Source organism: Macaca nemestrina, chromosome 17 (assembly GCF_043159975.1).
Source record: "Macaca nemestrina isolate mMacNem1 chromosome 17, mMacNem.hap1, whole genome shotgun sequence".
In the NCBI taxonomy this organism is placed as follows: Eukaryota; Metazoa; Chordata; class Mammalia; order Primates; family Cercopithecidae; genus Macaca; species Macaca nemestrina.
Window position 1 is genome coordinate 22271906 of NC_092141.1, and position 26266 is coordinate 22298171.

General features: G+C 40.3%; 1 protein-coding gene across 4 annotated transcripts in view; it reads right to left on the minus strand.

Moving 5' to 3' along the window:
* The window catches only part of LOC139359329 (lysine-specific demethylase PHF2-like), a 44920-nt gene that overhangs the window by 6242 nt on the left and 12412 nt on the right, over positions 1–26266 (minus strand). The window contains exon 4 of one of the 4 annotated variants that reach the window (XM_071081947.1): positions 9108–9570. The exons of the other annotated variants lie outside the window; for them this stretch is intronic. The gene's annotated coding sequence lies outside the window, so the exon portion shown is untranslated. Of the gene's footprint in view, positions 1–9107; positions 9571–26266 lie in introns of those variants that run through there. 4 annotated transcript variants of the gene reach the window in all.

Here is a 26266-nt window from a genome sequence, read left to right on the forward strand (position 1 = left end):
CTATGACATTTATAGTATCTACATAATTATATATTAGTTGTGTATTTATGACAATTTATATTTATAAGTAACAATATAAAAAGAAGAATATTACTACTACTACTATAAACCTCAGGACTCCCCCCTAACCCCAACATAACCGAATATCCCCTTTAACCGTCTGGCCACCCAATCCCACGTTTCCCCTGCTGGTCGAGCTTGCTATATATAAAGGCGGCCGCCAGGTGTCGCCAGACAACCAGCCTGAAAGCCGGCCGGAGGGATCAGGATCCTGGGCAGGCGGGCAGGCGGGCAGGACGCCAGGCCTTGTCCGGGTCCACCTTGGGTCGCATTTCCACCTTCGGGGCTCCCTGGCAGGCATGAGTGGAACCGTGAGATCCCTGGCAGCCAAAAGAAGTCTTGGAAAATTTGGGGGGAAGCGCCCGGGGCCAGGGACAGCTGCCGGGCAGGGGACAGACTCCCCAGCGCCTCCTAGGCCAGATCCCCACCCAGAGTGGACTTCAAAATTCACCGGAGTCGGCTTGCCTCAGCCTCCCCAGGGGCATTTAGAAATTTCTGCGGACCGAAAACCCCTCCTGCGTCCTCTTCAGAACTATAACTGTTTACATCTAATCACTATTTATGTAGATTTAGTATTTATAAAGTATAATTTATATGTATAATTCTATAAATTTATTTATATTCATATAGTTTTTAAATGTAAATAAATTGTTTATAATACTTGCTTATAACAATTACTATTGCTGGGTAAACCTCAGGTTCCCCCATCCCCCTGCCCCTACCCTTCCCTCCTCACCTCCCCACAGGCCTCCCCCCACTCCCTTCTTCCCTTCCCTTGCTCCCTTCCCCTCGCCCAAATACTAATTGCCCATCTGCTGGGTTGGGCTGCTGGTCAGTCTGATCAACTTTCTGAGGCCACATCAAAACTGCAGAAAAAGCTGATCAACCCAGCCACTCTAACAAAGATCATCCATCGGACATCTGGTCACCCCCCTATCTCGGAGCCAGAGGCTGCAGGCTCTTCCCTGGTGGGGAGGGTGGGGTCCCAAAGTCCAATCACAATATCCCATTATGCAGGCCACAGCTAAATCCACTGCGCCTTCCCCGTTTTTCTCCTACTGCCCAAGCCAGTCTCCACCTCCAAGACAGGACTCCGAAAAAGGTGTAAAGCTCAAATCGGATGATCACGACCCACGCGTGGCCACGGACGGTCCCATATTACCCTTTGCAGTCCTCCTGGAACAGCCGGGCCGGTCCTCACCTCCGGGGCGGGGCTCAGAGATAATGGGTGTAATGGAAGGCCTGCGGACAGGGCCCCAAGCCAGTCGGCGTCCGGGTGGGATACCCCAACCCCCATTCACACTCTCAGAAGGCCCATCGATTTCCGCGTGTACTAGTTGACCCGCTCAGGCCACAGTACTCCGAGTTCAAAAGCGCGCCTCCAACGCTGACCTGCAGGTTTAATCTCCGACAAAAGGACGAAGAGTACACCGGGCAAAGCTGGGCTCATCCTGCCAGTGCTGCCAGTCGCCTGAACTCTGCACCGCGCCCTGTGGCCAAATCCCCTTTCTTGCCGGCTTCTCCAGAGCGCCGGAGAGAAAACCTTAACAGTGCAGCCAGGTGGCGCGACAGCCGGTGCGAGCAGCCGCGGATCCGATCGGCATAGCTGGCGGTAGAGGCCTCTCCAAGTCCCGGGCCACCTGGTATCTCGTTTCTCAGCCGGGGGCGGGCGGGGGAGCTCTCAGTTGGCACGGCCTAGAATGGCGCGACCCCGCAGCCGAAGGGGACTTGAAAATTTTTCCTAACCACCGTTCCGCTCCGAGGGACTGCTACCGGCTAGCACAGACCGCCCACGCGGCTCCGGAACTGGCGATCTTCTCCGGGAACCGGGAACGTTGCCGGAGAACCCCCGGCCGGCACCCTGCCTCCACTTCCCAGCGCAGCGGGGTCCCGGGCTCCCTGCGGATTCGAAAGTTTTGAGGCGGGAGATAACGTGAAGTTGAAACTGTGAAAGGGAGAAGGTGGGTGAATCGCTTTTATCCTGTCTTTTCGGAGTGGGGAAGCCTTTCTAAACCACAAAATAAACCCAGAAGCCATCAAGGAAGTGATTGATCAGCTTGACAACATGAAGTTTGAACAAAATACACAAGTCCAAAGATAACCAATGACTGTGGGAATCGCTTCTGCAAATACGCAGGTGATAAGAATAGTGATTTCATTCACAGTAACCAAGATACGGAAGCAGCCTAAGCATCTACCAGTGGGTGAACAGATTAAAAAAACACGGTGTATATACACCATGCGGTACTATCCCGCCTTTGAATAAAAGGAAATCCTGCCATTGGCGACCACATGGATGAACGTGGAGGCCATTGCACTAAGCAAAGTAAGCCAGGCACAGACACAAATACCACTTGGTCTCCCCTGTATGTGGAATCTGAAAATAGCTGAACTCATAGAAACGGAGAGTAGAACGGTGGCTACCTGAGGCCGGGGGAAGGGCAGGAGTGGGGAGATGTTGGTCAAAGGGTACAAGGACTCAGTAAGACAAGAGGAATACGTTTTAGTGATTCACATGACACGGTGACTGTAGTTAATGCATTTTATATGTCAAAATTCCTAAAATAGATTTTAAATATTCTCACCACAAAAAATAGATGTGTTGGCGATGGATATCTTAATTAGCTTAAAGTAATTGTTCCACCAATGTATATGTATATCAAAACATCACATTGTATCCCATAAATATATACAATTATGATTTGTCAATTAAAATAAACTTTTAAAAATCCTTTTAAAAGATTTCTGCATTATTTACTATGACAACAAAAAAAACTGGGGTGGGGGATAATAGCCATTCATTAAGAGGGGCCAGTTTAAATAAACTCCAGTACATCCACACCCATACACTGTGTGAATTTGTTTTGTTTTGTTTTAGATGAGACAAATGTTGATGATGAAATGTTAAATGAAGAATTTAAAACAAGAATTAAGTTGCCCCTATTTCATCACATTAAATAGCTATAAAGACCATGTGGTATGGACAGAGGGAGATGATCTACAGAACAGAATAGAGACCCAAACAAATGTGCCTAGCTGGGTTTTGACAAGCATGCAAAAGCAACTCGTGGGAGGAAAAGTGGCCTTTCCATCAAATGGGTGTCGGGCAATTGCACATCACAGGCATAGCAAACAAGCAGGCAAACCAAAACCCTTGACCTAGACACTGTCAACTTTAAAATCCTAAGCCCCCACCAAATGAATGGACCCCCTCTTGGCCAAGGGGACCTCAGGAAAATCTTAAAAATTTAGTTCTAGTCATAATGTGGTGGGAGGTCAGACACGCCTCATTATACACCCTGCCTTTTGGGGTTTAGACCAGCATTAATGCTAACATAGAGATCAGAAGACTGACAGAACAGACTCTGTGGCAATAAAATACCAAATTATAAATAGGACCTAAGGCCACGCCAGGCAAGGGTTAAGTCACTACGCCTAAAGAATAAAACTGTATTCTAAGGACCACAAGGCTTTTCTTTTTCTCTAGCAGCTAAACCACCACTGGCCTCCAGATAGACAAGATTAAAACAATTTCCAGCTCCACCACCCACTAACTTACTGAACCCCTGCTCTACCAGACATAACTTCCTGATAAGACCACCAACCATGGAGTGTCTCTGGCTGGTTTACAGAGGCTGCACACTTGTGTGCCTTCATGCCCTGAAAAGACCTGTTGACATATAGGACCTAATTGTAACACATTTAAATGTTAAGTCTCCACCCCAAAGTGAACATGGGTCATATGCTACATGCATGTCTGTTCAATATGCATGTCTCAGGACCACCTTCATGAATATTCATAACTCCTCCTATAACCCATTGAATATGTATGTTTAGCCAACCTGCTCAGCATAAAGCTCCTACCCCAACCCCTCCTCCTTCTAAGTGCCTGTTTCTGGTCCCTTGGCTGGGATGGCCACCTTGCAGGCTGTAATCCTTATGAGAAATAAAGTCTCCTCACCTTTCTAAATGGATAAATTGTGGGGGTTTTACCCTCACACCTCATACAAACATTAACTCCAAATGGATCACACATTTCAATGTAAAATGTAAAACTATAAAACTTCAGGGAAAAATAATTCTTAGAGAAAAATGGGATCTAGGCTAAAAAAGGAGATTTTGTATTTGATATTGAAAGTATGATTCATAAAGAGAGATGGATAAATTGGAAGTCATCAAAATTAAAAACCCAGGCTCTGTGAAAGGTCCTCTTGTTTTTTTTTTTTTTTTTTTTTTCCTGAGATGGAGTCTCACTCTGTTACCCAGGCTGGAGTGCAGTGGTGCAATCAGCTCTGTGCAACTTCCGCCTTCCAGGTTCAAGTGATTCTCCTGCCTCAGCCTCCCAGGCAGCTGGGACTACAGGCATGTGCCACCACTCCTGGCTAAATTTTCTTTTCTTTCTCTCTCTCTCTCTTTTTTTTTTTTTTTTTTTTTTTTTTTTTTTTTTTTTTGAGACACAGTCTTGCTCTGTTGCCAAGCTGGAGTGTGGTGGCGCGATCTTGGCTCACTGCAACCTCCGTCTCCTGGGTTCAAGCGATTCTCCTGCCTCAGCCTCCCAAGTAGCTGGGACTACAGGTGCATGTCACCATACCCAGCTAATTTTTGTATTTTTAGTAGAGATGGAGTTTCACCATATTGGTCAGGCTTGTCTTGAACTCCTGACGTGGTGACCCACCTGGCTCGGCCTCCCAAAGTGCTGAGATTACAGGCTTGAGCCACCACGCCCAGCTGAAAGGTCCTTTTAAGAGGATGAAAACGAAGTATAGATCAAAAGAAAATATTTGCAAACCACATATTCTACAGGAATGTGTTAAGAAAAAAAAAACCTCAAAATGTAAAGGTGTTTTTCTTCAAAATCCAATTACAAAATTGACTAAAGACATGTTAAAGTATGCCCCCTGCAGAAAGACAAAATGACTCCCAGGAGACTAACTGAGGTGCTCAAAGTTAAAATGGAACCAAGGCAGTCATAACTGGGTGAGAGAGCCTTCATGTACTCTGTGTTCTTAGAAAGATGTTATAAAAGTATCAAGACCTCCCTTCCACAATCAAACCAAACCAGTTCCAGTTGTCAGTGCCAAGATAACTGTAGCCTGAGCACCCCTCTCCTGGGCACCCTGACGGCCATTTATAAGAAATTTCTGACAGTCTTCTGCTTAGGGCTTAAAGAACAACACGTCAGAACTCCCCTGCCTCGGCCAATCGGGACTCCCCTGCATCGATCAATCAGGGTTCACCTGTATTGACTAATCAGGATTCAGCTACATCCGCCAATCAGGACAGCACGAGTTTCAGTCCTTCATTTACATAAATGAAAGTAATTGGAAACGTGGACAGAAACTTTTACCATAGAACGCAAATTCTTTCTTAGTTTTCTAGAACCTACTTTCCTTTTACACCGAAGGCTGCAACTCCCCCATTTCCAAACTGTTCACTGAAATAGAGTCACTTTCCACATTCCTTTTCAGAAAACTTAGTTCACAGACATGAACTAGCATTTCACTGAGCAGGATGTACAGATGGCAAGTCGGCACATGAGAAGACGTGAGCCTTTTGTGGGAGTGTAAATTAAAATCACGGTGCGATGTCATGACACATCCATCAAATGCCTTCAACAAAATATAGGAACAGCATCAAATGCGGGCGAGGCTGTGGAGGAACAGGCTATCTCACACACTGCTGGTGGTAAGGTAATATTGTACTATCACTCTGGAAAACTGTGGCAGTTTCAAAAAAGAAAACAATAACAACAAAAACGTGCGAGTGAAGTGTGGTAGAATATGCCACCCCAAAATATGCCACTTTAGCATAAGGGTTATTTTGAGCTAAAGGCACTTGAAAAACAGCAGACACAAGGAAGATGCCCTGACCTCCCCTTCTTCTCCCCGAAGGTAGGAGGTCAGTCTCCCATGAGAAAGGCACCCTCCCTGTACCAGGAGGAAGGAAGCCATTCTTACCACCAGAGGCAGAGAGTTGGGGCCAAGGGGAATTTGTATGAACAAATCTTGAACTCACCCTCATCTGCCTCATCACTTCTCCACAATGAACTGCCCTAGCCCAGACCCCGTTGTCTTGCACATTTTCACAACTTACTCTTTGTCCAACCTAGTATATAAGCATTCAGGCCTAATTGCTTCTTCGGATCTTTTTTTTTCCTATGGGATTTCATTTACATGTGCAAATCTGTGTGCTTTTCTCCTGTTAATGTGTTTTATGTCCACTTACCTCTTAGGCCCAGCCAGAGACACTAACAGTAGAGGTAAAGTTTTGCTTCCCCTGCATAAGGGCCATGTAACCCAGCAACCAAACCTCCGGGCATTCACCCCAGAGACACAGGAACTTGCTGTGCGTGAAGGGCTGATTCAGCACCTCTGGGGCCGAGGACTCCCCCGACCTCTGCGTGTGAGGATGTCCAGGCTCCGGCAGGAATTAAGAGTATTTCCCAGCCTGAAACTCCTCCTTCCTCATCTTCAGTCAACCAGACACCCTTCGTGGATGGAAAAACTTCATTCAGCATTTTTATAACAATGACAAATAATAATGGTAATCATTACAATAATGATGAACAACAGCAACAGTGATTATTATTATTATTAACCTCGGGGGATGAAAGGGTAGGGTTCAGACCTCGGCACACGCTCCTGGAGAATGACCACCTACCCCTGCTGGATCCCAGGGTGGACTGGAGTCGGAGCCCCAGGTTTGCACATGCAACATGCTCTGTGAAGGCAAGGGGTGAGCAGCAGGAAGAACGGAAAATTGCCCTAAGATGGTGCGGCAGACCAGTGAGGACCCTGGGAGGGGAAATAGGGAAGGGGCGTTCACGGAGAGGGACCCAGGTCAGGCACCTGCTGCCTGGTCAGTGAGCTGCCAAAGCTTCCTCCACAAGGGCTGGACTCCTGGTCCATGCCTGCCTTCCCAGCCCCAGGCCAGCAAACTGCGGGCACCAGCTCAGGGTGCACAGAAATATGCACTCCGCATGAATCGCACATCTCAACGTTAAATATAAAAGAGAAAACCTTAGGAGAGAATGCTAAGCTTTTGTGTCCCCTGGAGAAATGTTCTTCAGTGTGAGAGAGCAGAAACCCAGGTGGTCGGCAGCCATCTGGTGTGGTGCCAGGGCAGAGCGCTGACCTGTTAGAGCAGCCTGGAGTTCTGCCCACCTCGACCCACTGCGGCGGCCTCTGCATCTGCAGGGTAAGACCTTCAGGTTTAGCACCGCAAACCCAGGTATTTGGGAGCCTATTGGGCCAGTATCGCTGATCAGGTGCAGATGGGCCGGCTGACTTTACCTGAATTGTAGCTGCCAGGCTTCGTGAGAAATGTGGGTGATGCTGGTACTGGCCGGCTGGGGCCTCGGGTGCACCATTTCTGCCTGGACACATGTCCCCCAGGCACTTGGGGCCCCCAACACCCAAAGCGGCCATGAGGTGCGGGGCCTCCCTCTGGCTAGGGGGAGCAAGGAGACAGCGAGTGCGACAGCCAGGCTGGGCCTCAGCGCTCCCAGGGTGGTGGGGATGTGACGGGTGGGGTCAGGCCAGGTCCACAGGGAAGATTTGTAGGACTGGGGCTGGGGGCTGGCCTTGAATCCTGAGCCACCCACCAGCAGCAAACTGCAGTTTTGCAGAGTTTGACCCTCTGGCACCTCTCTAAGGCAGCTAGGCTGGGACAGGGCTGTCAACAGCAGCACCAATGCCTGTGTCCTGAGCAGGGGGTGCTGCACTCACAGGCTCCAACCAACATCATCATTAACATTTTTCCCCACTGCAAGGATCATGCAAACCCTACCAGTTTCATTCCAATGTTTTTTGAAAAACATACTTGAACACAGAGCCGGGAGTTTTGACAGGTAGGCTTTAGGAGCTTTGTCACTGCCGCCAGGACACAGGGATCTCCTGATGAGGTGCTCAGGGACCTGTGGGGCCCAGAGGCCAGGGGGTTGGGAGCGCCTGGGGTGGCCAGCAGGGAGGCCTCAGAGCCGCACCTCCTCCTCCCCTAGTCACCCCAGCAGACCAGGGAGGGGGTATCTATCATTCTCTGCCTGTCACTTTCTTCTCCACCCCACCACCTATGCATTGAACATAGACAATGCATGAGGTCGCGCTGTCTGGAGTCAGCCGCAGCCACTGTTCCATCAAAGGACTCTGCACCGGAGACCCTGGGCTTCCTGCAGGGGCTAAGCTGTGCAGGGCCCCAAGACAGTGAGAAAGATTCAGCCTGGAGGCTGGTGGTTAGACATAGGTCCCTGAGGGTCCCTTTAAGGTCTCAACCCTAGGATCCCATGGGGTCCTATTGCTGTGGTTCGAATTTCTCAGTCTCTCCCTTGATTTTGCTGATTTTGCCTCTTTACAGATTATTTCCTTTTGGGTTTTCTGTACTTCCAGAGAATTTTTTATTGTAATTATTTCTGACACTGCCTGAGGATTGAGATTTTATGGTTTTCAGGAGTTATGGTTTTCAATACATCTTTACATTCTCTCATCTTGTTCTCCTAGAAGCAGGCTCTATGCTGTTAGCTGCCTCCACACATATGCCTTTCATTTGTTAGGACTCAAGTGTCACATCCGAAATGGGGTCTAGTGAGGTAGATCTGCAAGACCCATTCCTTGGTTGAAGTAGCAAGCCCTGGAGTGGCCCAGCAGGTGCTGGTAAGCTGACCTGCGAGAGACTGACTATACAATGACAGAGCCCAGACTACATATGAAAATCAAACTCCGAGCCACAGTCTGCAGCAACCAGTCCCAAAGCCAGCCCGGGATCTGCAGCAACAGCCCAGGAAGCCAGCCTGCTAGAAGTCAGAGGCGCAGGAAGCCAGCCCGCTATCTCCAGTCAATCCAGGGAGCCTAACACCACCCTGTAACAATCAGCCCAAAACAGCCAGAACTTGACTAGTAACAGCTTCCCTAATTTTTGTCCAGGCTTCCAACTTAGAACCAACCAGAAAAAGTGAAATCTGCTGCCCTAACTGACCACACAGGAGACGCTATTTCTGGTCAGCCACCACAGCTTCCCCAAGCCAACAGCCTCCACTCAGAGTGTACCTGGAGCCTCCCCTTTTCCCACTGTGAACCTTTCCCATCCTCTGCCTGTCTGCAAGTCTCTATCAAAATGCAAGTGCCGATTGCTGACTCCCCTGCTAGGGCCTTTGTGTCTCTCATTTGAGTGATCTTTGTTTATCTCCAGGCTGCTTCCCATGCTACTATAGATGGGCATTTCCTGCCCAACCAGAAAGATTTCACGTGTATGCCTGGGGACAGGGCGTGCCCAGGTGCATTTCTCCTGCCTCCTCCTTCTCTCTTTATCCCACAGTCTTCCTCCTCACCCAGCTAGCCACAGGTGTCCACACGGAGCACAGTCTGAGGAGAGGCGGGTCAAACACAGTCAGGTTCTAGGCGGAGCTGAGTAGTGTTTGACAGGAGCCAGGTTCTCCCCTAGACAGATCTTTACATCATAAAAATGATTTTGTACTTGAGGATGTTGCTTCAGATCCACCAGGCATGAAGTCACCGCCTGAAATTAGGAAGAAAATATCCAATAAAGAGACCTTCTTCACTCCAGCATCCCTCTCCCCATGTGCCTTCTGAAGCTTCTGCAGCAAGCCTACAGACAGGTTCAGAAAGTGTTTCTAATAGGAGCAGAACAGCTCACACACACACACACACACACACACACACACACACACACACACTCTCAACATGTGGGAAAGATTGAGGAGTGTGATGGCATGCAGTATCTGAGGGAATCTAGTCTCGAGGATTAAGGGAAGGCTCCCCAGCTGAGTGGGAAAGGTGAGCGTGTTCAGCCTCTCAGAGGCGTGGATGGCAGAGTCGTCCAGGCAGAAGACAAATGCACAAGGCTTGAAGCCGGAGCAAACAGCTTCCATATGCAGGAGCCCAAATACCAGGCGCTTCTATGGCAAGTCCAAGAGTGAGGCAGGAGGGGTCAGGGTCTGGCATGCCAGGTCAATCACTTCGTGGACCCCGCAAACCAAGCTAGGCAAAGAGGGGCATGTTACTTTCTTATAGTATTTTTAATTAGAATAGTAATATTTTCTCTTTAATGCAAAGAACTTCTTAAATAATACCTATCCCAAGCCCCACTATCCAGAGACACTCACACTGCTAGAGTTTTTAATGTATCCTTCAAGAGATACTTTCTATATAAACGGAAGGCTGAGATGTATATTTCGTTTTTTGTGGTCTCTTCCACCAAAACTTCCTCAAAGGTACTAAGAGCACAACACTTGAAAACATGTTCATGTGTCTGTTGGCTGCATAAATGTCTTCTTTTGAGAAGTGTCTGTTCACACCCTTTGCCCACTTTTTGATGGGGTTGTTTTTTTCTTGTAAATTTGTTTTGAGTTCTTTGCAGGTTCTGGGTATTAGCCCTTTGTCAGATGAGTAAATTGCAAAATTTTTTTCCCATTCTGTAGGTTGCCTGTTCACTCTGATGGTAGTTTCTTTTGCTGTGCAGAAGCTCTTTAGTTTAATTAGATCCCATTTGTCAATTTTGGCTTTTGTTGCCGTTGCTTTTGGTGTTTTAGACATGAAGTCCTTGCCCATGCCTATGTCCTGAATAGTATTGCCTAGGTTTTCTTCTAGGGTTTTTATGGTTTTAGGTCTAACTTAAGTCTTTAATCCATCTTGAATTAATTTTTGTGTAAGGTGTAAGTAAGGGATCCAGTTTCAGCTTTCTACACATATATGGTTAGCAAGTTTTCCCAGCACCATTTATTAAATAGGGAATCCTTTCCCCATTTCTTGTTTTTCTCAGGGTTGTCAAAAATCAGATGGTTGTAGATGTGTGCAGATGACATGATTGTATATCTAGAAAACCCCATCGTCTCAGCCCAAAATCTCCTTAAGCTGATAAGCAACTTCAGCAAAGTCTCAGGACACAAAATCAATGTACAAAAATCACAAGCATTCTTATACACCAATAACAGAGAAACAGAGAGCCAAATAATGAGTGAACTCTCGTTCACAATTGCTTCAAAGAGAATAAAATACCTAGGAATCCAACTTACAAGGGATGTGAAGGACCTCTTCAAGGAGAACTACAAACCACTGCTTAACGAAAAAAAGGACACAAACAAATGCAAGAACATTCCATGCTCATGGATAGGAAGAATCAGTATCTTGAAAACGGCCATACTACCCAAGGTAATTTGTAGATTGGATGCCATCCCCATCAAGCTACCAATGACTTTCTTCACAGAATTGGAAAAAACTAAAGTTCATATGCAACCAAAAAAGAGCCCACATTGCCAAGTCAATCCTAAGCCAAAAGAACAAAGCTGGAGGCATCATGCTACCTGACTTCAAACTATCCTATAAGGCTACAGTAATGAAAACAGCATGGTACTGGTACCAAAACAGAGATATAGACCAAAGGAACAGAACAGAGCCCTCAGAAATGAGTATGATTTTTGATACTGTGTATTAACATACCAGCATAACCCAATGGACCAATATTTTCCAGTGACCAATATATGATGTCACAAAATAATGCATGGATTAAAGAAAAATTCAAAGTGCCTGAGATCTCAATGTACTCTGAAGTAACAGAGCATAAAAAGTGCATTGTTAAGATTCCACACTGCAACTAGCCTTTCAAAACCAATCATTTCTCAGGTTTTGGTATAGTGCCAGAGACTAACTAAAACTACCTAAAAAGGTCTACTATAATACTTCTCCTTTTTCCACCTAACATATCTGTGTAAGGCTGAAAGTTCTTCATAACCTTTACTAAAACAACCTATTATAAAAGACTGATGCAAAAATACACATGAGAATTCAGCTCTTTTCTGTGAAGTCAGATATCAAAGACATTTGCAAAAGTGTAAAACAATCAATGCCACATAATTTTTTTGTTTTGAAAGTTATTTTCATAAAAATAGAATTAAGTTTTAATTTGAATACACTAATACATACTTTTTCTATTTCTCATTTTAAATTTTGATTATAGTAAATGTAGACATAAGCCATATAAGTAAATGCTCTTTTAGATTCTCAATTTTTAAGAGTGATAGGATCCTGAAACCAGAAAGAGAATCACTATTTTAAGGGCATTTTCTTAAGAGGCTTTTTTAGATGAAACTTTGCTAATTTCCTTTTTATTTCAATTGAAATAATTTAATGAATTTTCCAGAAAACTCATACTCTGGCATTAAGACAAACAATTTTCATCAACGGCTACTATGTAACATAAACACAGCACTGCAATATGAACAGGAGGAAGATGGCTAACCAAAGGCCTTAAACTCCAACACCTGCACATCCTAGGCATGCGACATAAATGGGTAAAATAATCTCCAAGAACTAAGCCCTTTCTGCTTTCTTAAAACCCACCACATTATTTTTCATGTCACCATTTTTGATAGAAACTTGAATTTCAAGAATAACATTTTCATCTTGAGGCAACCATAAGAAAACAATGGAACAAGTTTCATGAATGGTCATCCACAGTACTGCCTTTTGGCTTTCATCCTGAGCACAGAACACCACTTTCTGGCCCTCCTCCATCTCCGCCTCTCCCCACCGTGAAGAAGCTGCCGAGTCCAGGGGACATGCCATTGGGAGCCTGCTCCAAAACCCCGTTTCACAAGCCCTGAACCCCAAAGTTCTCCCCTAAATGGGTTTGAATTGCTTCAATGACTTGTGTGAGCCTCTTTTCTAGATGTATCCTCCTAATGTTGGAGACTGCACCCTCTTCCCACATGATGACCCCCAGACCTGAGGAGCAGGCACGGGGTCCTTCATGGCAATGGACAGAACTTGTACAAGTAGACTGGGGTTTCTGGGAGAAAGCAGGGTCGAACAAGCAGGAGTGAAAACCACAGTGTGAAGATGGGCTCCTCCTCTGGCACCACGTGCCACCCTAGAACTTTGAGAATCACAAATTTGAACCTAGCTTTCTGGGCAGTTATGAAGATGTACTTGTCAAGGTAGAAGGATAAAATATATTTTATATAACAGTTTGTTGGCTTGGTTTATAACTTAAATATTTAAATATATAAAATGTGGATGTGTATTTGAATTCCATCTCCAAATCACAAATATTAAAGGATTACCCTGGCTTTTGATGTTTGGCTTAGAAATGGGAAGAGCTGGCCACGTGCACTGGCTCATGCCTGTAATCACAGCACTTTGGGAGGCCAAGATGGGTGGATCACCTGAGGTCAGGAGTTTGAGACCAGCCTGGACAACATGGCGAAACCCTGTCTCTATTAAAAATAAAAAAAAAAAAAATTAGCTGGGCTTGGTGGCAGGCACCTGTAATCCCAGCTACTTGGGAGACTGAGACAGGAGAATCACTTGAACCCAGGAGGCAGAGGTTGCAGCGAGCCGAGATTGTGCCACTGCACTCCAGCCTGGATGACGAAGAGAGCCTATGTCTCAAAAAAAAAAAAAAAAAAAAAAAAAGGAAATAAATAAAAAGGGCTGAGGGAAGAGGGAGGGAAGATGGGAAGATGGCCATTATGCTGGTATATTCTGTCTAAAGACTAAACACTATAGACATTCTGAGATTCAGCTGAAGCGTGCCAGACGTTCTGATTTTTAAAGGAGTATTAGGAATCCAAATTTTAATGCAGAAAATTGCAATTTTAAAACCTTGACAACTAATTTTAAAAATTAACACCTGGTAGCAAACACTGACTAGTCTAAATAATGTATTCTGGAGCTGAGAGCTGGACAGAGGCCCACTAGCTTATAATGGTTTGGGCTTGAAGAAAATTTGTAACATCATGGAGTTTTCAATGCTTTTCTTTCAGTATCCTTCCTGGCATCGTGGTTAATAAAAATGGCTACCTATCATTACATGCCAGACTTTATATTAAGATTTTTGAACATGCTATTTCAACAGCATTCATACTTCCCAGTGCTTTGGGTTTGTTTGATTTCATCCATGGGAAAGCTTAGGAGCTCAATCATCCCTTTGCACTTGTCCAGTCTCTTTTATAATAACTTGTAACAAGAAATCTGTTTATCCTTTTGCTCAGTAAATATGTAAGGATAAAGTATATGGTCATGGATTAGAAGATTTACCTTGTCTGTGAAGAGATTAAGCCTTGGTGCCAATTGTTGTAATTGTTGTAAAATCTGCTTCCCATATTGATTCTAAGGCTGTAATTCAATAATAGGTTCTGGGCAAGTGAAACTTGAACCTCCTGAGCAATATGGGCATTGGGTGTAAAACTCTTCTGCTTCTCTGCCAATAAAGTGTCATCTCTTGATTACAACTTATTTCATAGCTTTTCCATAACTCCTTCAAAGGGCCTTCTAGATGGGCTATAAAATAATCAGAGTAAATTAAAATTTGTACTTAAGTGTTAAAATGTAAATTTATTACATGCTTTCCCCCAAAGCTAACCATTTGAAACCTCTGGTATGGATATTTTAGTGCTTCATTCACTCTAATGGTGATAATTTTAGCAAGTTGTTAAAACTACCTCTCACTTCCCCATCACAGTAGTCCAAAGGATGCAGCTAATGTTTCAGCATCGAAGCATCTCTTACAAACTCATTAGAGAAACAACCGGTCCTCTTTGGTTCATCATAAATTAAAATAGAGCAGAACGTTATCATCTGTCCACTGCCCACCAGACAACGAAATCACTGGCCTTACTGTGAAAAAAGTTTAAAGTTTTCAAGAATCAAGGGCATTAAGTACAGAAAATTAATCTTTTCTCTGCCAAGCTTTACACTTTTGCATATCAGTTTCCCCCAGCTGTGATAGTTTCTTTTACAACATCTGCTGGAGAGAAGGGATGCAATGTGATTGTATTTAAGTATGCCAATACATTTTTGATGATTAAGGCCAACCTAACTATGGGAATTTTGTGACATGTAAATCATATAAATTATATAAATTATATAAAAACTATAAAAATGCTCATTACTTTTAAATAAGAAATACGTCAGGAAAGATTTTTCCGACGTTCTGAATAATGTGTATTACATTATTACAAATGACAGATAATAATTTATGCAAAGAGGATCATATATTGAATTCAGACTGTTCATATTTCACTTACAGGTGTGATGGATAACACTGAGTGTCACCTAGATTGGATTGAAGGGTACAAAGTATTGTTCCTGGGTGTGTCTGTGAGGGTGTCACCAAAGGAGATTAATAGTTGAATCAGTGAACTGGGAGATGCAGACCCACCCTCAGTCTGGGTGGGTGCCCTCTAATCAGCTGCCAGTGCAGTGAGGATAAAAGCAGGCAGAGGAACATGGCAGGGCTAGACTGGCTAAGTCTTCTGGCCTCCACCTTTCTCCTGTGCTGGTTGCCTCCTGCCTTCAAACATCAAACTTTAAAATTCTTTTAGCTTTTGGACTCTTGGACATACACCAGGGGTTTGCCAGGAGCTCTCAGGCCTTTGGCCACAGACTGAAGGCTGCACTGCTGGCTTCCCTACTTTTGGGATTTGGGGACTCAGATTGGCTTTCTTGCCCCTCAGCTTGCAGACAGTCCATCATGGAACTTAACCTAGTGATTGTGTGAGTCAATACTCTTTAATAACTCATTTTATATATACATTTATTCTGTTAGTCCTGTCCCTCTAGAAAATCCTAATACAACAGGACACAGGACCTAGTCACAGTAAGGGAGTGGACATTATTTAGAAGCAAAGACAGTTCACCCATATGAAAAGGAAAGAGAGCAGAATGTAGGTATAGCCATATGAAGGTGAGCAGATGTAGCAACTGGAGATTTTGAAGTTCTTGTCAAATTATCACTTTTTTATTTTACAAGTGGAATAGAAAATAAAGTCATCAGCAAAGAGTGAAAATGGGAAGGAGAGAAAATAAATATGAACTGTTACTCTGGGAAAGGATGAGAGTGAATGGAGCAGGAAATACTATTTTTTTCTGGGAAATATAAAGACATGAGCTTTGCGATCATGAATTTCAGCTGAAACAAATCAACCTGATTCCCTCTTAGTTATTGCATTTTAAATTTGAATTTTATTTAAACATCTGAATATAATAATCATAATTATAGTATTATACAGAAGAGTTTCACTGCCCTAGAATTCCTCTGTGCTCCAGCTGCTCATCCCTCTGTCCCCCGTAACTCCTGGCAACCATTGACTTTTTAAAACTGTCTCCAGAGTTTTGTCTTTCCCAGAAAGTCGTGTAGCTGAAGTCATACAGTATATAGCATTTTCTGATTGGTTTCACTCAGAAATATGTATTTGAGATTCCTTTATGTCTTTTTATGGCTTGAGAGGTTATTTCTTTTTAATGCTGGATACTATCTCATTATTTGGATGTATTACAGTTTATCCATTTACTAATGAAGTACATTTTGGTTGCTTCCAAGTTTGGCAATTATAAATTAAGTTGCTATTAACATTCTTGTACAGGTTTCTGTGTGGACATGTTTTCAATTCCTTTGTGTAAATACTAAGGAGCATGATTGCTAGATTATATGAAAAGAGATTGCTTACTTTTCTAAAAAGTTGATGAACTTGTCTTCCTAAGCAGTGTAACATTTGCATTCCTACCAGCATCACCAGCATTTGGTACTGTCTGCCTTTCACATTAATCAGGCTTCATCTTCATAATTTTTCTGCACTTACTTTTAAAATGAAAGTCTTCATCCTGTGCTTTGTTTCTTAATCTTGAATGAGTCCTTTAAAGTCTAAACATCTCCAGAAAATAAAAGTGTTAACTACATACTGAGAACTGAAGGTTGCAGAAGAGTGACACTAAATTGGTGACAATATAAAACCTCAGCTGAAAAAATTCTAATAGCTAAAGAAGTGTTATGACATTTTCATATATAGTTCCTTCTCTTTTATATGTGCAAACTTCAGATAGTCTGAAGTACTATATACTTAGGAAAATCAGAGCTCTTCAAAAAATTGTTGTTCATAATGTTTAGAAATTTAGGACTAACATTTTCATTATATAGACTAGACTTAGCTAAACAGAACCATTTATAAGCCTGTTGTACATATTGTTTTAGACACATTTATTATATTACAAACTAAGAAAGGAGAATAAAATAATATAACTAGTTTGAGGAGGTATCTAATAAAAATAAGATAATTATGGGTTTTCTATTATCCACACTCAATTTAGAATACTAATAGGGTCATAAAAATCACTGGTATGTAGAACAACTCAGTGATAAGAAGCATAAAAATATAGGTAGCAAATTTCAGTAAAAACTATTAACATTCATTAATGAGCTCATACAATCAAATGCTTAAAACCAAAGACTTCGGTATCTTGAAGTGTGTTTTAAAGGCTTTTTTTGTGTGTGTGCATTTTGTTTTGTTTCTTGCCAGCAGCCTTCTCCTTATTAAAACAAAGGCAAGAGACCAATGAAAATTCATACAAATAATTTTATATATAGACATTTTATAAGAGTTAATGTTTATTTATTACTGTAAATTATTCACAAAAAATAAAGAAAAAAGGGTAAATTTGAAAGGAAGGAAATATTAAGGGAAGTAGAATAAGTAGAGTTTAACTAAGTCATATTAGAAGAAAAATATTTGCAACCAGTAGGAGTTCCTCAGACATTTTCCAACATGAACAAAAGGGGTATATAATGTGGATAGTAAGTACTATAGATAGTTCAGCAGTTTGAGGTGACAGTGAGCTATGATGACACCACTGCACTCCAGCCTGGGTGACACAGAGAGACTCTGCCTGAATTAGAAAAAAAAATTAACCATGACAATATGTATATTCAACATTGTATCATTTGAACTAATATAATGCTTGTTGTACATATATCACCTATATGAAACTTGTCATATAATTTCTTCATTTGGAATTATTTCTGATTATCCTGTTACTGTAAGACCCTCTTTGTAAAATTCTGAAAGATTTGGATAGAATTGGTTTTATTTCCAACGATTTATAGCACAAATTTGTCTTATAAATAAAATCTAACCACTAAAGACATAAAACAAGTTAAAATATTAGCTTTATTATGAACAATAAAAATTTAATCTTAGTACATTTTGGATCATGAGCATTTTCTTTTGTTTTAATAACAATCCCTGGAATTAAAAAGAATCGTGCATAGATATGTCAGTTGTTTAAGTGACAAGAGAAGGGACATTTGTTGAAATCCTTTTTATATTTAATAATGTTTGCTACTACTTTTATTTAAAAATTACAAAAACTTATGTCTAAAATAACTTATTAGTTGCTTTAACTGTATTCTGGCAGTAATTCCATAATTCATTTATCATGAATTAGAAAACATAGCACTTACAGAAAATGATATTTATACATTGAAATATACATGAAATAAATAAGCAAATAAAACTATGCATTTTATTAAGACTGAGATGTGATTATTTTGCTTTGTAATACTAACATATTAAATAATAAACTTTCCAGTTTGTGTTATAATATTTAGAGCTATATCAGAATCTACTTGTATGGTTTGAAATGTTCCATTTTGTAAAACAAAAAAATAACTCATTGAACAAATTCTCAGTATGATGCTAGATTGGAGAGGAAAATATGTTATCTGTATACTTAATTCTTCTGGCTTTCAGTATGACTTTTGGCTGCTTCAACTATAAAGACATCCAAAGAATGGCTTTTGTTACAGCAGAGTTGACCTTTTCAAATATAACTCACACATTTTGGAATGATGCACTTCCAAGATTAAAGCTATCTGTGACTTAAAAGAAAAAAATCCAGTATGTCTTTGGTGGCTAAAATCATTTAGATAAAGCAAAAGGTTTTGTCAAGGATGAGTAATTGATTTTCAATGTGAATCAAAATCTAACAGTAAAAGTAAATATTTTAGTTTCTGAATATAGTTTAAAAGTTCTTTGGAAGATAATTTCTGCAATATGTAATTTAGAAAAGTCTTTATAAAACATTTTAATGGACACTTTTTTTTTATAAAGGGCTACCTAGTATAATTTAACTTTGTTTGTTTGTTTTTGCTTTTTTGAGACAGAGTTTCACTCTTGCTGCCCAGGCTGGAGTGCAATGGCATGATCTCGGCTCACCACAACCTCTGCCTCCTGGGTTCAAGCGATTCTCCGGACTCAGCCACCGGAGTACCTGGCATTACAGGCATGTGCCACCACACCTGGCTAATTTTGTATTTTTAGAAGAGATGGAGTTTCTCCATGTTGGTCAGGCTGGTCTTGAAGTCCCGACCTCAGGTGATCTGCCCACCTCGGCCTCCCAAAGTTCTGGGATTACAGGCCTGAGCCACCCACTGTGCCCAGTGCTAATTTATCTTTTTTATTTTTATTTTTTTGAGACGGAATTTCACTCATTTTCCAGGCTGAAGTGCAATGTCGCGATCTCAGCTCACCGCAAACTCTGCCTCCCGGGTTCAAGTGATTCTCCTGTCTCAGCCTCCCAAGTAGCTGGGATTACAGGCATGGGCCACCATGCCCAGATAATTTTGTATTATTAGTAGAGACAGGGTTTCTACATGGTTGGCCAGGCTGGTCTCAAAACTCCCAACCTCAGGTGATCCACCCACCTTGGTCTCCCAAAATGCTGGGATTACAGGCGTGAGCCACCGCACCTGGCCATCTTTTATATTCTTGAAATTAATTCAGTTCTCTATAATGTAAAACTGCGACTAAACATTGAAAAGCAATTATCATGACTATTGCTACAAAATGTACTTCTGATATTAATCAAATAAGTTTAAGAACTTTCTAGCATTACTGTGTGAACACACGAGCTTATGTCTGTTCATGTGTATTTGTGTGTGTTTCTATAGATTTAGAAGTACATAAACCAAAACTGCATCTTAATCATCTACATGAATTTTTAAGATTTAAAAAAATGATTACACCATGGAATACTATGCAGCCATAAAGGATGAGTTTGTGTCCTTTGTAGGGACATGGATGCAGCTGGAAACCATCATTCTCAGCAAACTATCGCAAGAACAGAAAACCAAACACTGTATGTTCTCACTCATAGGTGGGAACTGAACAATGAGATCACCTGGACTCGGGAAGGGGAACATCACACACCGGGGCCTATTATGGGGAAGGGGGATGGGGGAGGGATTGCATTGGGAGTTATACCTGATATAAATGATGAGTTGATGGGTGCTGACGAGTTGATGGGTGCAGCACACCAACATGGCACAAGTATACATATGTAACAAACCTGCACATTATGCACATGTACCCTAGAACTTATGAAGTATAATAATAAAAAAAGAAAAGGAAAAAAAAATCCCCCCCCCCCAAAAAAAAAATTCAGAAGCTTCAATGTTTGCATATACACGAGCTAGATTTGGTATGATCATGCAAATCAAAAGCATTTTATCTTTTTCATGTATTCAGCAGAATATCTTTAGTACTTCAGTTTTTAGTGCAAAAGTTGGTTTGTTTATTTAGAAAATGTTCAATTGTGTTGTTGCAAGTCACTCTTCCAGGTTGCAGGCAGCCCTTCATAAATAGAAAGATTCTGTTCCTTTCAACAAGGGACTTCTTATTTCCTCTGTAACTTTCTCCAATCCCCTTTTCCCCCAGAATGATTTACTAAAAATTTGGCAATGAAAACCAGTACCAATGGGAGTTTACTTAAATACATCATTTTTCACAGAAGCTATTTTTACGTCTGTGGAAATATAATAAGATCAGTCAGTTCTAATCATTTGTGAATTTTCACCAAATGTTTTCGTTATATGTAGTTGACAATACTGAATCAAAATTAGTATTATTTTACTTTTAGGTAGAAACATTTGTTGAAATCTGAATTCATTTTTTTCATGTTATATGTACTTTTTTGTCTAAGTTTTATTCTAAGATTGATGATTAAAATTAATATTTTAATTAAGATATCACATGTACATAATGTGATAATAAAATTAAAGAACTTTAAGCAGAATGCAATAGCAGATGGAGGAGAAAGGGCTTTATTCTTATACATAAAATTAAATTTTGAAAATAGTTATAATTTTAAGCTATTTTATCTTAGTAAAATATAATTTTATCTATTTCTATGGTATTACATAGAGCACTTCATACCACATTGTAATATATTTAGCATGAGAACATAATTATTAGCATGGGAACAAGTGTGAGTTTTATTATAGATTTTAATTCACTGCAAATGATCTCTTTAATGCCCAGTGACCCAGTTACTCATTTGTTTTAAATGCGCATTTCCCCTAGGTATCATTCAGAATTAGCAAGACCCATGAAATGTAAAATACGATTTATATTTCATAAAGACTCTTTGATTACCACTTCACCATCAGTTAACACCAACTGGATCTTGCAGTTCTTGAAATACTGAAGATGATGATGGGGGCAACTTTTGTGGTTTAGAGTGAGTGATGGGATTATTTAGCATCAATAATATCACTCCTTTTGTTTTTACAACGAAAACTAAACATTTTTATAAAGAGTTATTTATAGATACAATGTTAGTTTTCAAACTAATATATGTACAAAAACACATTTGTATAGAATAAGATTTGCATGTATGTCAGGCCAGGTGCCTCACGCCTGTAATCCCAGCACTTTGGGAGGCTGAGCGAATCACTTCAGGGTGAGGAGTTTGAGACCAGCCTGGCCAACATGGCGAAACCCATCTGTACTAAAAATATAAAAATGAGCCGAGCATGGTAGCACACACCTGTAATCCCAACTACTCAAGAGGCTGAGGCAAGAGAATCGCTTGAATGAGGGACGTGGCAGTGAGCCAAGATCGCACCACTGCACTCTAGCCTGGGCAACAGACAGAAACTGTCTCAAAAAAAAAAAAAAGATTAAAAAAAAGATAAAAATAAGGTAACATGTATATAAGAACATTTAAATACTGATATATTCCTTCTCCCAGTTAAACAGGACATTACATTCTGCCCTTTGAGATGAGTATAACAGAAGACGGTCCTTGCAATATGGAGAAAGATTTGTCACTGCACGTTAAAATGTCAACACTGAGTTTTCTTGTAATGATATCCCAGTACATGGTTAGAAAAATTATCACGAAACAAGTTTGGATCATTCCATGTGTTAAAAAATACCACTTTCTGCTCACGCCTGTAGTCCCAGCACTTTGGGAGGCTGAGGCCGGTGGATCACCTGAGGTCAGGAGTTCTTTGTATATGAAGAGTCACTTGTCTTCTGGCTTAGAATACTCTTTTTGTCTTTCAAAAGTTTGTTAGAAGATGTCTTGATGTGAGAATATTTTAGTTTATCATACTTGGAGCTACTGAGCTCCTTGGATCTTTATATTCATAATTTTCAATAAATTTGAAAATTTGGGGTCATTATTTATTTAAATATTCTTTCGGTCACTTCTATCACTCTTCATCTGGGACTCTCACAATGCACATATTGCTCTGCTTTATGGTTTCCCACAAGTCAATCAAATTTTGTTCACTTATCCTCCATCTTTTTTCTATTCCTCAGACTCAAGAATTTTCATCGTCCTCTCTTCTAGTTTGCTGATTCTTTATTCTGCCTACTCAAGCCTGCTTTTAAAACCTTCTAATTTTTTTATTCCAGTTACTGTACTTTTTAGCTTCAAAATATTTTTGTATTTTTAGGATTCTATCATTTTATTTTTTCATTTTGTTTATACATGTTTTCTTGATTTTTCCCATGTCTTCCTTTAGTTCTCTAAGCATCTTTAAGACCATCGTTTTAAAATCTTTGTCTAGTGAATCTGCTCTCAAAACATTTTCAAGAACAGTTTCTGTTCATTTTATTTGTGCTTTTGAACAGGCCATATATTTCTGTTTCTTTGTATCCCTTGAGATTTTTCTTGAACATTGAACGTTTGAATGTAACAATATGAAACTCTGGAAATTGATTTCCCTGATTCCTCACGGTTTACTGATTCTGTTTTTATTATTATTATTTATTCTTGTATCTTTTTAGTGGATTAGTCAGAGGTGTAACCTTAAAATGTTTTCTGAAGTCACTTCTCAACCTGTGACTTCTCTAGCCTTTACTACCTGGCTTCTAAAAGTCAAAAAAAAAAAAAAAAAAAAAAAAAAAAAAAAAAAAAAAGGGCGGGGGGGAGAGAAAAAGAAGAGCCATGGGGCACTGGCCCTTTTAATTTCATAAAGCTCATTTCAGCCAGTAGGGAGGAGCTTTCAACAATGGGGGGCTAATGTTTCTACCAAAAAATAAAATAATACCAATTTTGATCCAGCTCTGTCAACTACATAGGTTTGAGTGAAAATATTTCGAATATAGTGAAAACATTTGGTGAAAATTCACAAATGTATAGAACTGACTTATCTTTTTATATTTCAATAGCAGTAAAAATACCTTCAATGAAAAATAGTATCTTTAGGTAATCTCCCATTGGTACTGGTTTTCATTGCCAAATTTTGAATGAATCATTCCTGGGAGGAGGGCATTGGGCAAAGTTACAGAAGAAATTAAAAATCCCTTGTTGAAAGGAATAGAATCTTTCTATTAATGACGGGTTGCCTGCAACCTGAAGAGTGACTTGCAACAACACAATTGAACATTCTCTAAATAAACCAATTTTTCCACTCCAAACTGAAGTACTAAAGATACTTTCTCCTAAACACATGAAAAATAAAATCCTTTTGATTTGCGTGATCATACCAAATCTACCTCCTGCATATGCAAACATCCAAACTTCTGAACCATTTTTAAAAATCATGTAGATGATTAAGATGCAGTTTTGGTCTATGTAATTCTAAGTCTCCAGAAACATACATACACATACACATAAACACACACATAAGCTCTTATGTTCACAGAGAAACTGATGCTAGAAATTAAGTAATTTTTAAACCTATTTCATTAATATCAGTATATTTTACAGTAAGTCATCAAAATTATTCCTCAATGTTTACCCATGGCTTTATAGAGAGCTCTGTAAGTTAATTTCAAAAATAAAAAAGATAAATTATACTAGGTAGCCCTTCATAAAAATTAAAATGTGTCCATTAAAATGTTTTTTAAGACTTTTCTAAATTACATATTGCAGACTTTCCAAAGAACTTTCAAAATATATTCAGAAATTAAAATACTTACATTTACTGTTAGATTTTGACAATTACTTGTCCTTGATATATAAAAAACCTTTTATTATACCCAAATGATTTTAGCCACCAAAGACACACTGGATTTTTTTTAAGTCACAGACAGCTTTAACCTTGCAAGTACATTATTCCAAAATGTGTGAGTTAAATGCGAAAAGGCCAAATCTGCTGTAATGAAAGCCATTCTTTGGATGTCTTTACAGCTGAAGCAGCCAAAAGTCTATACTGAATGACAGAAGAATGAAGGATTCAGATACATATTTTTCCTCTCTCTTATCTAGCATAAAACTGGGATTTATTCAATGAGTTATTCTGTTGTTTCACAAAATTACATATTTCAAACCAGACAAGTAGATTCTGATACAGCTCTAAACATTGTAACACAAACTGAAAATTTTAATATTTAACATGATAGTATTAAAAAGCAAAAGAATTATATTTCAATGAGCCTAATGAAGATGTATAGTTTTTTTGCTTTTTTATTCCATGTATCTTTCAATGTCTAAATATTATCACCTTCTGTAAGTGGTATGATTTCCATTTCATGATAAAAGAACTGCAGGATTTCTGCCAGAATACAATTAAAGCATTTCTGCCAGAATACAATAAGAAACTGTAAACATAATTTTTTATATAATGGTAGCAAACATTATTAAATATAAAAAGGGTTTTAACAAATGTCCCTTCTCTTGTCAGTTAAACAACTGACATATCCATGCATGATTCTTTTTAATTCCAGTGATTGTTATTGAAAGACAAAAAAATGCACATTATTCAAAAATACTACTGATTAAATTTTCATTGTCAGTTTACAATAAAGCTAATATTTTAACTTGTTTTATGTCTTTCCTGATTGGATTTTATTTATAAGACAAATTTGTGCTAATAAGTTATTGGAGATGAAACCAAATTTCTATCCAAATCTTTCATAATCTTATAATGAGGGTCTTACAGCTAGAGAATAATCAAATTAAGGAATTACATGACAAGTTCCCTAGAGGTGATATATGCATAAGCAGCATTATATTAGTTTAAATTTTACAGTGTTGAATGTATGTTATTCAACATATTTTGTTGAATTATGTCACGGGTATTTTTTTAAAATTCAGACAGTGTCTCTCTGTGTCGCCCAGGCTGGAGTGCGGTGGTGTCATCATAGCTCACCGTCACCTCACACTTCTGAACTCAAGATACCCTCCCACTTCAGCCTCCTGAGTAGCTGGGACTACAGGTGTGCACCACCATACCCAGCTGTGTGTGTGCATGTGTTTTGTTTTGTTTTGTTTTTGGTAGAGACAGCATCTCATCATGTTACCCTGGCTAATCTTTGCTCCTGGCCACAAGCAAGTTTTCTACTCTGGCCTTCCAAAGTGTTGGATAATATTATAGGTGTGAGCCTCTGTGCTGGCCTAAGGGTTAATTTCATGTGTCAACTTGACTGGGTTAAGGAATGCCCAGGTAGCTGGGGAAACACCCTTTCTGGGAGTGTCTGTGAGGATGTTTCTGTATTAGCATTTGAACCTGTAGTAAACAACCAGGAGCAAAAAAGGTCCACTCTCACCACTGTTGGTGGACATCATCCAATTCATTAGGGACTGCCCCAATAGAACAAAAAGCAGAGGACGGGTTCTCCAGCTCACAGACAGAACACTGGACTTGTGGGCCTCCACAGTAATAAATGTGAGCTGATTCCCATCACGCATCTCTCCTTATATATTTCTGTGTGTCCTATTGATTCTATTTCTCTGGAGAGCCCTAATTATATATATATATGTGTGCGTGAGTGTGTGTGTGTGTATACAGTTTATTAAAATAATAAAGTTTAAAATAACTACTTATTAATTTAAGTGAGCTAATAATTTTTAAAAGCCCACAAAGATGCCGATTATCTCTAACCCTTGAGAGAACATCCACTTATCTATGGCCAGTGGTCAATCAGAGTTTAATAAGATAGTATGTCTCATTTATTTAGCATTTTCTACGTTTCAAACCCTGCCCAAGTCCCATTATGCATGCTAATACCCTGATTCTTACAATTGGTGAGAGAGTTATTAATATACTTTCAGATGAGAGGATGAAGTTAGACAAGTTCAGTTAGCTGCTGGAGTCTTGTACAGTTAAATGATGAAATAACTAAAATCCAGTACCGTGACTTCTACATACATACTTTTTGCTTTGTGCTTCATTATCTTGGAAAATC